Consider the following 13,756-nt stretch of genomic DNA (forward strand, 5'->3'; position numbering starts at 1 on the left):
ACACACACATTTATTTTTCTTCCCTCCGGCCGTCCCTCTCTCTCTCCCGTGTTTTTGAATTCCGGCCACCCATAGCCCTCACGCGCCAGCCACCAAGGAAGCCCGCCACCTCGCGAGCTTGGCCGCCAAGTTTCACGGCCAGCCGCCGCCGGACGCGCACCGATCGGGCCGGAGAAGCCGCCGGCCGGCCAAGTTTCTCTCTCCTCTTTTCTTGTGTTTTCCGGCCAGCCCACTCCCAATTGAGCCTCCTATCCCCCTATTTTGGGTCCTCTGAATCCAAAAATGGCCTCCAATCCCAGAAATTCGAAGCGGTTTGCGAGATATGGGGAAGTGAACACCGGCCGAAACTTTCCGACCAAATTCCGGCCACCTCCGGCGGAATTGGGGTCGATGGAGACCGGATTTGTGATCCTCGTCCCACGAGCTTCGATTCGGTATATCATTCGCCTATTTTGGTTAACGTTTGCGTTTAAGCCCCCGGGTACCGGGTATTATTTACCCGAATAAAATATTAATTTATTTGACTGTCTGTGAATTTTGTTCTAGGAGCACCGGTGAGTCGTAGAATTGATCCCGTGGTGGATCTTGGATTAATTGCGTGTTCCAGGTGAGTGACCCACCTTTAAAAATATTTTTGGGGTAATTAATTGTATTTATGTGGTATTAATTTGATATCTGTAATTTGTGCTCATGTGGTGTATTTTAAATATAATCGGGAAAAATATTATGTTATATATATATTTACCCATTGGTGTTAAATGAAATTTTGGGTCATTAGAAATTCCCGATTATTATTTCATTATGATTAAATGGTAATTATTACACATGAGCAAGTATTTTCAATAATTAATTGCGTTTGGATTTTATATCATTTTTGGGCAATTAATTATATTTAATTGGTATTTAAATTGATATTTAAATTATGCTCATGTGGTGTGATTTAATTATGGTCTTATTGTCGTTTAATTTATTATGCCTGAGCAAAGTGAATTTTGATGGTATTTGTACGTGGTTTTAAATTTGATTTTCCGGGCATAATTGGGCTAAATATTTTCCGAAAATATTTGGTTATATTTTATAAATTATGCCCGCGGTATTTTTATGGTTGCATCTCGTATTTCGAGGAAAATTGTGGTTTGTTGATTATCGCTGTTTCGTACCGGGTTGTTGAATAAAAATATGTGGGATGGTGTTTTGTGAAAATTTGGTATGCTTCCCACGGTGGTTTTTGGAAAAATGGTACGGTTGGTTGTTTATGTTTATTTTTAGACGCACTCATACAGTATTGGTGTTCTGGTGTATGGTGTATGGACACGTGATTTAGCACGCGGTTATTATATGGTTTAGCGTGCGGTTATTACTTCACCCGTGAGTTGCCATTGGACCGTGGGCAGGCAAGGTTATTGTTGTGCACAGCCGCCCCCCTCCTTGGCCGGGTGATGGTTTTTAGCAGTCGGTACTGTCGGGACGCCGAAGTGACCACTGCAGGTTTCTCTCTTTAACCTCCCGCCAGTCGGTGCTCGGGACGCTGGGTATCGGAGGGCATCACCGGTATATGGTGTGGTGCGTCAAGTGTAATTGTCGGTGTAAATTGCAATTAAAGTTTAAAACCCCAAAGGTGTTCAAAAAATTATTTATTATAATTTATTATAGAATATTTATATTTGGGGTATTTATTTATTTGTTTAATTGTTGTTTATTAATTCGTTTGGTTCCTTGGTTTTTGGGAAGTACGTACAAGGGTTTTGTGAAAATGTTTTAAAAGGGGAACATTTCAAACAGAGTGAATAGTGAGGATTTTGAGAGAAATTATTACTTCAAATATTTATTTATTTAATTGTTCGGTATTGCTTAATTAAACTCCTTAATTGTTATTATTTTATTATTATTAAAGGTGTATAGTAGTTAGGGTCACTCACTGAGATGATTAGCATCTCACACTCTTAAATTCCGTTCCCCTAGGTCCAGGTTGGAGACGTTGATTGTCCGGGGCGAGCCCAACGTCTCAGTTCGTTGCCGAAGGTTCAAGCAGGTTTTCTTCCCTTTTTCCTCTCTATCTTGTATTGTTTCCGTATCTGTCATTTTATAAATTCCGCATGTTTCTGTATAATGCTCTGTATACTGTATTGGACGTGTAGTTGTTTTTATGCACTGGGTTGCTGCTGTTGTTTTCTTTTGAAGTGCTAAAATTTGTGGAACAATTTGTAGTTTGTGGGAGGAATAAGGGGATGTTTTTAAGAAGTGTGTTTTCAGTGCAGGTAATTTGTGGTAAGTAAATCCCTTAGGGGAGGCTCTGCCGGATTTTCCGTTGGAGGGTTCGGTAGGGTTTCCCTGGGATCAGGGCTGTCTAGGGTTCCGGGGAAGGAATTCTGGACGGGTCCTGACAGTTGGTATCAGAGCTCTAGGTTCTAGTATTCCTAAGGGACTGTGCATTGTTGTGCATCCCATCCGTGTCTATTCTCTCGTTTTTCCGTCTTAAAGCATTCTTTCCGTTTGTCTCAAAGCAAATTCGTTGCCCGAGTTTGAATAACTCTAATCTTCGAGGGTGTCAAAATATTTTTTTCCGATCGATTATTACAACTCAAATGCTTTTCAAAGTGGTATTTGAAATTAAAGGTGTTTTATTCAAGTATTTTTGGTTTGTGTTCGTACATGTATTTGTATGTATATTGTTTGTTATTATACTGCACCATATGGAGGCGGCGAACCATTGTGGTCCATGTAGAGCTAGCCCCATGATCATGTTGCCTACGAGTCCAGGGGATTGGACGGCCAATATAGGCAACCACCCTGGTTTGTATTGGTAGCAGAGTGTAGGCGACAGTTGGAATCATGGATCACGTAGTATGTAGAAGGTGTCGTACGTACCTCTATTACAAGCGTGCATATTTGTTTTATGTTATGGTTTTTCCAAGACCGACTTCAGCGACGTAAGAAATTTCGAGGACGAAATTTTGTAAGGGGGGAAGGTTGTAACATCCCGTCCCGAACCATGTCGGAATTTTTGCACGTTGACCGAGGTTGACTGTTGACCGTTGACCGTTGACCAAAGGGGTCAAAAGTTGACTTTTTGACCCGGTTGGAATTTTAGGTTGACTGAGGTACGGTTACGAAGTACACGTTGGCACGAGTTCGTAGACTGGTAGCACGTCGAAAACGGAGCTACGGTTTGAAAGTTTTGAGTAAAACAAGTTGAGGTCCAAACTGTCCAAGGGGTGCCGGAGTTGACTTTTTATTCATGCAAGGTTGAGCTTTGACTCATGCATGGTTGTGAAGTGCTCGTCGATACGAGTCCGTAGACTAGCGGCACGTCCAATTTGGACATGTGGTTTGAAAGTTATGGATCTGTAAAGTTTTTCAAATACTGTATTATTTTAATATTATTTTTACACGCATGACAATGTGCCACGTGTGACTCAATGAAGGTGACCATGTGTCAACATGGTGAAATGACACATGTCAACCATGTGTAAAAAAATCAAATTATTTTATTATTATTTTAAATAATAATATTATTATTAATATTATTTAATTATTTCTTTTTCCTTTTCCTTTTTCTTTTTCTTTTCCTTTTTCTTTTCTTTTTCTTTTTCTTTTTCTTTTTCTTTCCCCACGTGGGAAAACACCATTCTTTCTTTTTCTTTTTCTTTTTCTTTTTCTTTTCTTTTTTCCCTTCTTCTTCCCCGAAACACACACGACACACACATTTATTTTTCTTCCCTCCGGCCGTCCCTCTCTCTCTCCCGTGTTTTTGAATTCCGGCCACCCATAGCCCTCACGCGCCAGCCACCAAGGAAGCCCGCCACCTCGCGAGCTTGGCCGCCAAGTTTCACGGCCAGCCGCCGCCGGACGCGCGCCGATCGGGCCGGAGAAGCCGCCGGCCGGCCAAGTTTCTCTCTCCTCTTTTCTTGTGTTTTCCGGCCAGCCCACTCCCAATTGAGCCTCCTATCCCCCTATTTTGGGTCCTCTGAATCCAAAAATGGCCTCCAATCCCAGAAATTCGAAGCGGTTTGCGAGATATGGGGAAGTGAACACCGGCCGAAACTTTCCGACCAAATTCCGGCCACCTCCGGCGGAATTGGGGTCGATGGAGACCGGATTTGTGATCCTCGTCCCACGAGCTTCGATTCGGTATATCATTCGCCTATTTTGGTTAACGTTTGCGTTTAAGCCCCCGGGTACCGGGTATTATTTACCCGAATAAAATATTAATTTATTTGACTGTCTGTGAATTTTGTTCTAGGAGCACCGGTGAGTCGTAGAATTGATCCCGTGGTGGATCTTGGATTAATTGCGTGTTCCAGGTGAGTGACCCACCTTTAAAAATATTTTTGGGGTAATTAATTGTATTTATGTGGTATTAATTTGATATCTGTAATTTGTGCTCATGTGGTGTATTTTAAATATAATCGGGAAAAATATTATGTTATATATATATTTACCCATTGGTGTTAAATGAAATTTTGGGTCATTAGAAATTCCCGATTATTATTTCATTATGATTAAATGGTAATTATTACACATGAGCAAGTATTTTCAATAATTAATTGCGTTTGGATTTTATATCATTTTTGGGCAATTAATTATATTTAATTGGTATTTAAATTGATATTTAAATTATGCTCATGTGGTGTGATTTAATTATGGTCTTATTGTCGTTTAATTTATTATGCCTGAGCAAAGTGAATTTTGATGGTATTTGTACGTGGTTTTAAATTTGATTTTCCGGGCATAATTGGGCTAAATATTTTCCGAAAATATTTGGTTATATTTTATAAATTATGCCCGCGGTATTTTTATGGTTGCATCTCGTATTTCGAGGAAAATTGTGGTTTGTTGATTATCGCTGTTTCGTACCGGGTTGTTGAATAAAAATATGTGGGATGGTGTTTTGTGAAAATTTGGTATGCTTCCCACGGTGGTTTTTGGAAAAATGGTACGGTTGGTTGTTTATGTTTATTTTTAGACGCACTCATACAGTATTGGTGTTCTGGTGTATGGTGTATGGACACGTGATTTAGCACGCGGTTATTATATGGTTTAGCGTGCGGTTATTACTTCACCCGTGAGTTGCCATTGGACCGTGGGCAGGCAAGGTTATTGTTGTGCACAGCCGCCCCCCTCCTTGGCCGGGTGATGGTTTTTAGCAGTCGGTACTGTCGGGACGCCGAAGTGACCACTGCAGGTTTCTCTCTTTAACCTCCCGCCAGTCGGTGCTCGGGACGCTGGGTATCGGAGGGCATCACCGGTATATGGTGTGGTGCGTCAAGTGTAATTGTCGGTGTAAATTGCAATTAAAGTTTAAAACCCCAAAGGTGTTCAAAAAATTATTTATTATAATTTATTATAGAATATTTATATTTGGGGTATTTATTTATTTGTTTAATTGTTGTTTATTAATTCGTTTGGTTCCTTGGTTTTTGGGAAGTACGTACAAGGGTTTTGTGAAAATGTTTTAAAAGGGGAACATTTCAAACAGAGTGAATAGTGAGGATTTTGAGAGAAATTATTACTTCAAATATTTATTTATTTAATTGTTCGGTATTGCTTAATTAAACTCCTTAATTGTTATTATTTTATTATTATTAAAGGTGTATAGTAGTTAGGGTCACTCACTGAGATGATTAGCATCTCACACTCTTAAATTCCGTTCCCCTAGGTCCAGGTTGGAGACGTTGATTGTCCGGGGCGAGCCCAACGTCTCAGTTCGTTGCCGAAGGTTCAAGCAGGTTTTCTTCCCTTTTTCCTCTCTATCTTGTATTGTTTCCGTATCTGTCATTTTATAAATTCCGCATGTTTCTGTATAATGCTCTGTATACTGTATTGGACGTGTAGTTGTTTTTATGCACTGGGTTGCTGCTGTTGTTTTCTTTTGAAGTGCTAAAATTTGTGGAACAATTTGTAGTTTGTGGGAGGAATAAGGGGATGTTTTTAAGAAGTGTGTTTTCAGTGCAGGTAATTTGTGGTAAGTAAATCCCTTAGGGGAGGCTCTGCCGGATTTTCCGTTGGAGGGTTCGGTAGGGTTTCCCTGGGATCAGGGCTGTCTAGGGTTCCGGGGAAGGAATTCTGGACGGGTCCTGACAGTTGGTATCAGAGCTCTAGGTTCTAGTATTCCTAAGGGACTGTGCATTGTTGTGCATCCCATCCGTGTCTATTCTCTCGTTTTTCCGTCTTAAAGCGTTCTTTCCGTTTGTCTCAAAGCAAATTCGTTGCCCGAGTTTGAATAACTCTAATCTTCGAGGGTGTCAAAATATTTTTTTCCGATCGATTATTACAACTCAAATGCTTTTCAAAGTGGTATTTGAAATTAAAGGTGTTTTATTCAAGTATTTTTGGTTTGTGTTCGTACATGTATTTGTATGTATATTGTTTGTTATTATACTGCACCATATGGAGGCGGCGAACCATTGTGGTCCATGTAGAGCTAGCCCCATGATCATGTTGCCTACGAGTCCAGGGGATTGGACGGCCAATATAGGCAACCACCCTGGTTTGTATTGGTAGCAGAGTGTAGGCGACAGTTGGAATCATGGATCACGTAGTATGTAGAAGGTGTCGTACGTACCTCTATTACAAGCGTGCATATTTGTTTTATGTTATGGTTTTTCCAAGACCGACTTCAGCGACGTAAGAAATTTCGAGGACGAAATTTTGTAAGGGGGGAAGGTTGTAACATCCCGTCCCGAACCATGTCGGAATTTTTGCACGTTGACCGAGGTTGACTGTTGACCGTTGACCGTTGACCAAAGGGGTCAAAAGTTGACTTTTTGACCCGGTTGGAATTTTAGGTTGACTGAGGTACGGTTACGAAGTACACGTTGGCACGAGTTCGTAGACTGGTAGCACGTCGAAAACGGAGCTACGGTTTGAAAGTTTTGAGTAAAACAAGTTGAGGTCCAAACTGTCCAAGGGGTGCCGGAGTTGACTTTTTATTCATGCAAGGTTGAGCTTTGACTCATGCATGGTTGTGAAGTGCTCGTCGATACGAGTCCGTAGACTAGCGGCACGTCCAATTTGGACATGTGGTTTGAAAGTTATGGATCTGTAAAGTTTTTCAAATACTGTATTATTTTAATATTATTTTTACACGCATGACAATGTGCCACGTGTGACTCAATGAAGGTGACCATGTGTCAACATGGTGAAATGACACATGTCAACCATGTGTAAAAAAATCAAATTATTTTATTATTATTTTAAATAATAATATTATTATTAATATTATTTAATTATTTCTTTTTCCTTTTCCTTTTTCTTTTTCTTTTCCTTTTTCTTTTCTTTTTCTTTTTCTTTTTCTTTTTCTTTTTCTTTTTCTTTCCCCACGTGGGAAAACACCATTCTTTCTTTTTCTTTTTCTTTTTCTTTTTCTTTTCTTTTTTCCCTTCTTCTTCCCCGAAACACACACGACACACACATTTATTTTTCTTCCCTCCGGCCGTCCCTCTCTCTCTCCCGTGTTTTTGAATTCCGGCCACCCATAGCCCTCACGCGCCAGCCACCAAGGAAGCCCGCCACCTCGCGAGCTTGGCCGCCAAGTTTCACGGCCAGCCGCCGCCGGACGCGCACCGATCGGGCCGGAGAAGCCGCCGGCCGGCCAAGTTTCTCTCTCCTCTTTTCTTGTGTTTTCCGGCCAGCCCACTCCCAATTGAGCCTCCTATCCCCCTATTTTGGGTCCTCTGAATCCAAAAATGGCCTCCAATCCCAGAAATTCGAAGCGGTTTGCGAGATATGGGGAAGTGAACACCGGCCGAAACTTTCCGACCAAATTCCGGCCACCTCCGGCGGAATTGGGGTCGATGGAGACCGGATTTGTGATCCTCGTCCCACGAGCTTCGATTCGGTATATCATTCGCCTATTTTGGTTAACGTTTGCGTTTAAGCCCCCGGGTACCGGGTATTATTTACCCGAATAAAATATTAATTTATTTGACTGTCTGTGAATTTTGTTCTAGGAGCACCGGTGAGTCGTAGAATTGATCCCGTGGTGGATCTTGGATTAATTGCGTGTTCCAGGTGAGTGACCCACCTTTAAAAATATTTTTGGGGTAATTAATTGTATTTATGTGGTATTAATTTGATATCTGTAATTTGTGCTCATGTGGTGTATTTTAAATATAATCGGGAAAAATATTATGTTATATATATATTTACCCATTGGTGTTAAATGAAATTTTGGGTCATTAGAAATTCCCGATTATTATTTCATTATGATTAAATGGTAATTATTACACATGAGCAAGTATTTTCAATAATTAATTGCGTTTGGATTTTATATCATTTTTGGGCAATTAATTATATTTAATTGGTATTTAAATTGATATTTAAATTATGCTCATGTGGTGTGATTTAATTATGGTCTTATTGTCGTTTAATTTATTATGCCTGAGCAAAGTGAATTTTGATGGTATTTGTACGTGGTTTTAAATTTGATTTTCCGGGCATAATTGGGCTAAATATTTTCCGAAAATATTTGGTTATATTTTATAAATTATGCCCGCGGTATTTTTATGGTTGCATCTCGTATTTCGAGGAAAATTGTGGTTTGTTGATTATCGCTGTTTCGTACCGGGTTGTTGAATAAAAATATGTGGGATGGTGTTTTGTGAAAATTTGGTATGCTTCCCACGGTGGTTTTTGGAAAAATGGTACGGTTGGTTGTTTATGTTTATTTTTAGACGCACTCATACAGTATTGGTGTTCTGGTGTATGGTGTATGGACACGTGATTTAGCACGCGGTTATTATATGGTTTAGCGTGCGGTTATTACTTCACCCGTGAGTTGCCATTGGACCGTGGGCAGGCAAGGTTATTGTTGTGCACAGCCGCCCCCCTCCTTGGCCGGGTGATGGTTTTTAGCAGTCGGTACTGTCGGGACGCCGAAGTGACCACTGCAGGTTTCTCTCTTTAACCTCCCGCCAGTCGGTGCTCGGGACGCTGGGTATCGGAGGGCATCACCGGTATATGGTGTGGTGCGTCAAGTGTAATTGTCGGTGTAAATTGCAATTAAAGTTTAAAACCCCAAAGGTGTTCAAAAAATTATTTATTATAATTTATTATAGAATATTTATATTTGGGGTATTTATTTATTTGTTTAATTGTTGTTTATTAATTCGTTTGGTTCCTTGGTTTTTGGGAAGTACGTACAAGGGTTTTGTGAAAATGTTTTAAAAGGGGAACATTTCAAACAGAGTGAATAGTGAGGATTTTGAGAGAAATTATTACTTCAAATATTTATTTATTTAATTGTTCGGTATTGCTTAATTAAACTCCTTAATTGTTATTATTTTATTATTATTAAAGGTGTATAGTAGTTAGGGTCACTCACTGAGATGATTAGCATCTCACACTCTTAAATTCCGTTCCCCTAGGTCCAGGTTGGAGACGTTGATTGTCCGGGGCGAGCCCAACGTCTCAGTTCGTTGCCGAAGGTTCAAGCAGGTTTTCTTCCCTTTTTCCTCTCTATCTTGTATTGTTTCCGTATCTGTCATTTTATAAATTCCGCATGTTTCTGTATAATGCTCTGTATACTGTATTGGACGTGTAGTTGTTTTTATGCACTGGGTTGCTGCTGTTGTTTTCTTTTGAAGTGCTAAAATTTGTGGAACAATTTGTAGTTTGTGGGAGGAATAAGGGGATGTTTTTAAGAAGTGTGTTTTCAGTGCAGGTAATTTGTGGTAAGTAAATCCCTTAGGGGAGGCTCTGCCGGATTTTCCGTTGGAGGGTTCGGTAGGGTTTCCCTGGGATCAGGGCTGTCTAGGGTTCCGGGGAAGGAATTCTGGACGGGTCCTGACAGTTGGTATCAGAGCTCTAGGTTCTAGTATTCCTAAGGGACTGTGCATTGTTGTGCATCCCATCCGTGTCTATTCTCTCGTTTTTCCGTCTTAAAGCGTTCTTTCCGTTTGTCTCAAAGCAAATTCGTTGCCCGAGTTTGAATAACTCTAATCTTCGAGGGTGTCAAAATATTTTTTTCCGATCGATTATTACAACTCAAATGCTTTTCAAAGTGGTATTTGAAATTAAAGGTGTTTTATTCAAGTATTTTTGGTTTGTGTTCGTACATGTATTTGTATGTATATTGTTTGTTATTATACTGCACCATATGGAGGCGGCGAACCATTGTGGTCCATGTAGAGCTAGCCCCATGATCATGTTGCCTACGAGTCCAGGGGATTGGACGGCCAATATAGGCAACCACCCTGGTTTGTATTGGTAGCAGAGTGTAGGCGACAGTTGGAATCATGGATCACGTAGTATGTAGAAGGTGTCGTACGTACCTCTATTACAAGCGTGCATATTTGTTTTATGTTATGGTTTTTCCAAGACCGACTTCAGCGACGTAAGAAATTTCGAGGACGAAATTTTGTAAGGGGGGAAGGTTGTAACATCCCGTCCCGAACCATGTCGGAATTTTTGCACGTTGACCGAGGTTGACTGTTGACCGTTGACCGTTGACCAAAGGGGTCAAAAGTTGACTTTTTGACCCGGTTGGAATTTTAGGTTGACTGAGGTACGGTTACGAAGTACACGTTGGCACGAGTTCGTAGACTGGTAGCACGTCGAAAACGGAGCTACGGTTTGAAAGTTTTGAGTAAAACAAGTTGAGGTCCAAACTGTCCAAGGGGTGCCGGAGTTGACTTTTTATTCATGCAAGGTTGAGCTTTGACTCATGCATGGTTGTGAAGTGCTCGTCGATACGAGTCCGTAGACTAGCGGCACGTCCAATTTGGACATGTGGTTTGAAAGTTATGGATCTGTAAAGTTTTTCAAATACTGTATTATTTTAATATTATTTTTACACGCATGACAATGTGCCACGTGTGACTCAATGAAGGTGACCATGTGTCAACATGGTGAAATGACACATGTCAACCATGTGTAAAAAAATCAAATTATTTTATTATTATTTTAAATAATAATATTATTATTAATATTATTTAATTATTTCTTTTTCCTTTTCCTTTTTCTTTTTCTTTTCCTTTTTCTTTTCTTTTTCTTTTTCTTTTTCTTTTTCTTTCCCCACGTGGGAAAACACCATTCTTTCTTTTTCTTTTTCTTTTTCTTTTTCTTTTCTTTTTTCCCTTCTTCTTCCCCGAAACACACACGACACACACATTTATTTTTCTTCCCTCCGGCCGTCCCTCTCTCTCTCCCGTGTTTTTGAATTCCGGCCACCCATAGCCCTCACGCGCCAGCCACCAAGGAAGCCCGCCACCTCGCGAGCTTGGCCGCCAAGTTTCACGGCCAGCCGCCGCCGGACGCGCGCCGATCGGGCCGGAGAAGCCGCCGGCCGGCCAAGTTTCTCTCTCCTCTTTTCTTGTGTTTTCCGGCCAGCCCACTCCCAATTGAGCCTCCTATCCCCCTATTTTGGGTCCTCTGAATCCAAAAATGGCCTCCAATCCCAGAAATTCGAAGCGGTTTGCGAGATATGGGGAAGTGAACACCGGCCGAAACTTTCCGACCAAATTCCGGCCACCTCCGGCGGAATTGGGGTCGATGGAGACCGGATTTGTGATCCTCGTCCCACGAGCTTCGATTCGGTATATCATTCGCCTATTTTGGTTAACGTTTGCGTTTAAGCCCCCGGGTACCGGGTATTATTTACCCGAATAAAATATTAATTTATTTGACTGTCTGTGAATTTTGTTCTAGGAGCACCGGTGAGTCGTAGAATTGATCCCGTGGTGGATCTTGGATTAATTGCGTGTTCCAGGTGAGTGACCCACCTTTAAAAATATTTTTGGGGTAATTAATTGTATTTATGTGGTATTAATTTGATATCTGTAATTTGTGCTCATGTGGTGTATTTTAAATATAATCGGGAAAAATATTATGTTATATATATATTTACCCATTGGTGTTAAATGAAATTTTGGGTCATTAGAAATTCCCGATTATTATTTCATTATGATTAAATGGTAATTATTACACATGAGCAAGTATTTTCAATAATTAATTGCGTTTGGATTTTATATCATTTTTGGGCAATTAATTATATTTAATTGGTATTTAAATTGATATTTAAATTATGCTCATGTGGTGTGATTTAATTATGGTCTTATTGTCGTTTAATTTATTATGCCTGAGCAAAGTGAATTTTGATGGTATTTGTACGTGGTTTTAAATTTGATTTTCCGGGCATAATTGGGCTAAATATTTTCCGAAAATATTTGGTTATATTTTATAAATTATGCCCGCGGTATTTTTATGGTTGCATCTCGTATTTCGAGGAAAATTGTGGTTTGTTGATTATCGCTGTTTCGTACCGGGTTGTTGAATAAAAATATGTGGGATGGTGTTTTGTGAAAATTTGGTATGCTTCCCACGGTGGTTTTTGGAAAAATGGTACGGTTGGTTGTTTATGTTTATTTTTAGACGCACTCATACAGTATTGGTGTTCTGGTGTATGGTGTATGGACACGTGATTTAGCACGCGGTTATTATATGGTTTAGCGTGCGGTTATTACTTCACCCGTGAGTTGCCATTGGACCGTGGGCAGGCAAGGTTATTGTTGTGCACAGCCGCCCCCCTCCTTGGCCGGGTGATGGTTTTTAGCAGTCGGTACTGTCGGGACGCCGAAGTGACCACTGCAGGTTTCTCTCTTTAACCTCCCGCCAGTCGGTGCTCGGGACGCTGGGTATCGGAGGGCATCACCGGTATATGGTGTGGTGCGTCAAGTGTAATTGTCGGTGTAAATTGCAATTAAAGTTTAAAACCCCAAAGGTGTTCAAAAAATTATTTATTATAATTTATTACAGAATATTTATATTTGGGGTATTTATTTATTTGTTTAATTGTTGTTTATTAATTCGTTTGGTTCCTTGGTTTTTGGGAAGTACGTACAAGGGTTTTGTGAAAATGTTTTAAAAGGGGAACATTTCAAACAGAGTGAATAGTGAGGATTTTGAGAGAAATTATTACTTCAAATATTTATTTATTTAATTGTTCGGTATTGCTTAATTAAACTCCTTAATTGTTATTATTTTATTATTATTAAAGGTGTATAGTAGTTAGGGTCACTCACTGAGATGATTAGCATCTCACACTCTTAAATTCCGTTCCCCTAGGTCCAGGTTGGAGACGTTGATTGTCCGGGGCGAGCCCAACGTCTCAGTTCGTTGCCGAAGGTTCAAGCAGGTTTTCTTCCCTTTTTCCTCTCTATCTTGTATTGTTTCCGTATCTGTCATTTTATAAATTCCGCATGTTTCTGTATAATGCTCTGTATACTGTATTGGACGTGTAGTTGTTTTTATGCACTGGGTTGCTGCTGTTGTTTTCTTTTGAAGTGCTAAAATTTGTGGAACAATTTGTAGTTTGTGGGAGGAATAAGGGGATGTTTTTAAGAAGTGTGTTTTCAGTGCAGGTAATTTGTGGTAAGTAAATCCCTTAGGGGAGGCTCTGCCGGATTTTCCGTTGGAGGGTTCGGTAGGGTTTCCCTAGGATCAGGGCTGTCTAGGGTTCCGGGGAAGGAATTCTGGACGGGTCCTGACAGTTGGTATCAGAGCTCTAGGTTCTAGTATTCCTAAGGGACTGTGCATTGTTGTGCATCCCATCCGTGTCTATTCTCTCGTTTTTCCGTCTTAAAGCGTTCTTTCCGTTTGTCTCAAAGCAAATTCGTTGCCCGAGTTTGAATAACTCTAATCTTCGAGGGTGTCAAAATATTTTTTTCCGATCGATTATTACAACTCAAATGCTTTTCAAAGTGGTATTTGAAATTAAAGGTGTTTTATTCAAGTATTTTTGGTTTGTGTTCGTACA

At 40.3% G+C, this 13,756-nt stretch overlaps 1 long non-coding RNA gene across 2 annotated transcripts; it reads left to right on the top strand.

Moving 5' to 3' along the window:
- Positions 1-5,355: 5,355 nt before the first annotated feature.
- LOC132803950 (uncharacterized) lies at positions 5,356-13,428 on the top strand. 2 transcript variants are annotated; one of them, XR_009639230.1, is made up of 3 exons: positions 5,356-5,591; positions 8,014-9,300; positions 11,711-13,428. It is a non-coding gene; the product is annotated as an uncharacterized LOC132803950 (long non-coding RNA). The 2 variants fall into 2 exon arrangements; XR_009639229.1 differs by lacking the exon at positions 5,356-5,591 and adding an exon at positions 7,408-7,840 and having other exon boundaries at positions 7,953-9,300.
- The last annotated feature ends 328 nt before the right edge of the window (positions 13,429-13,756 follow it).

This window comes from Ziziphus jujuba, chromosome 6, assembly GCF_031755915.1.
Source record: "Ziziphus jujuba cultivar Dongzao chromosome 6, ASM3175591v1".
NCBI classification, from domain to species: domain Eukaryota; kingdom Viridiplantae; phylum Streptophyta; class Magnoliopsida; order Rosales; family Rhamnaceae; genus Ziziphus; species Ziziphus jujuba.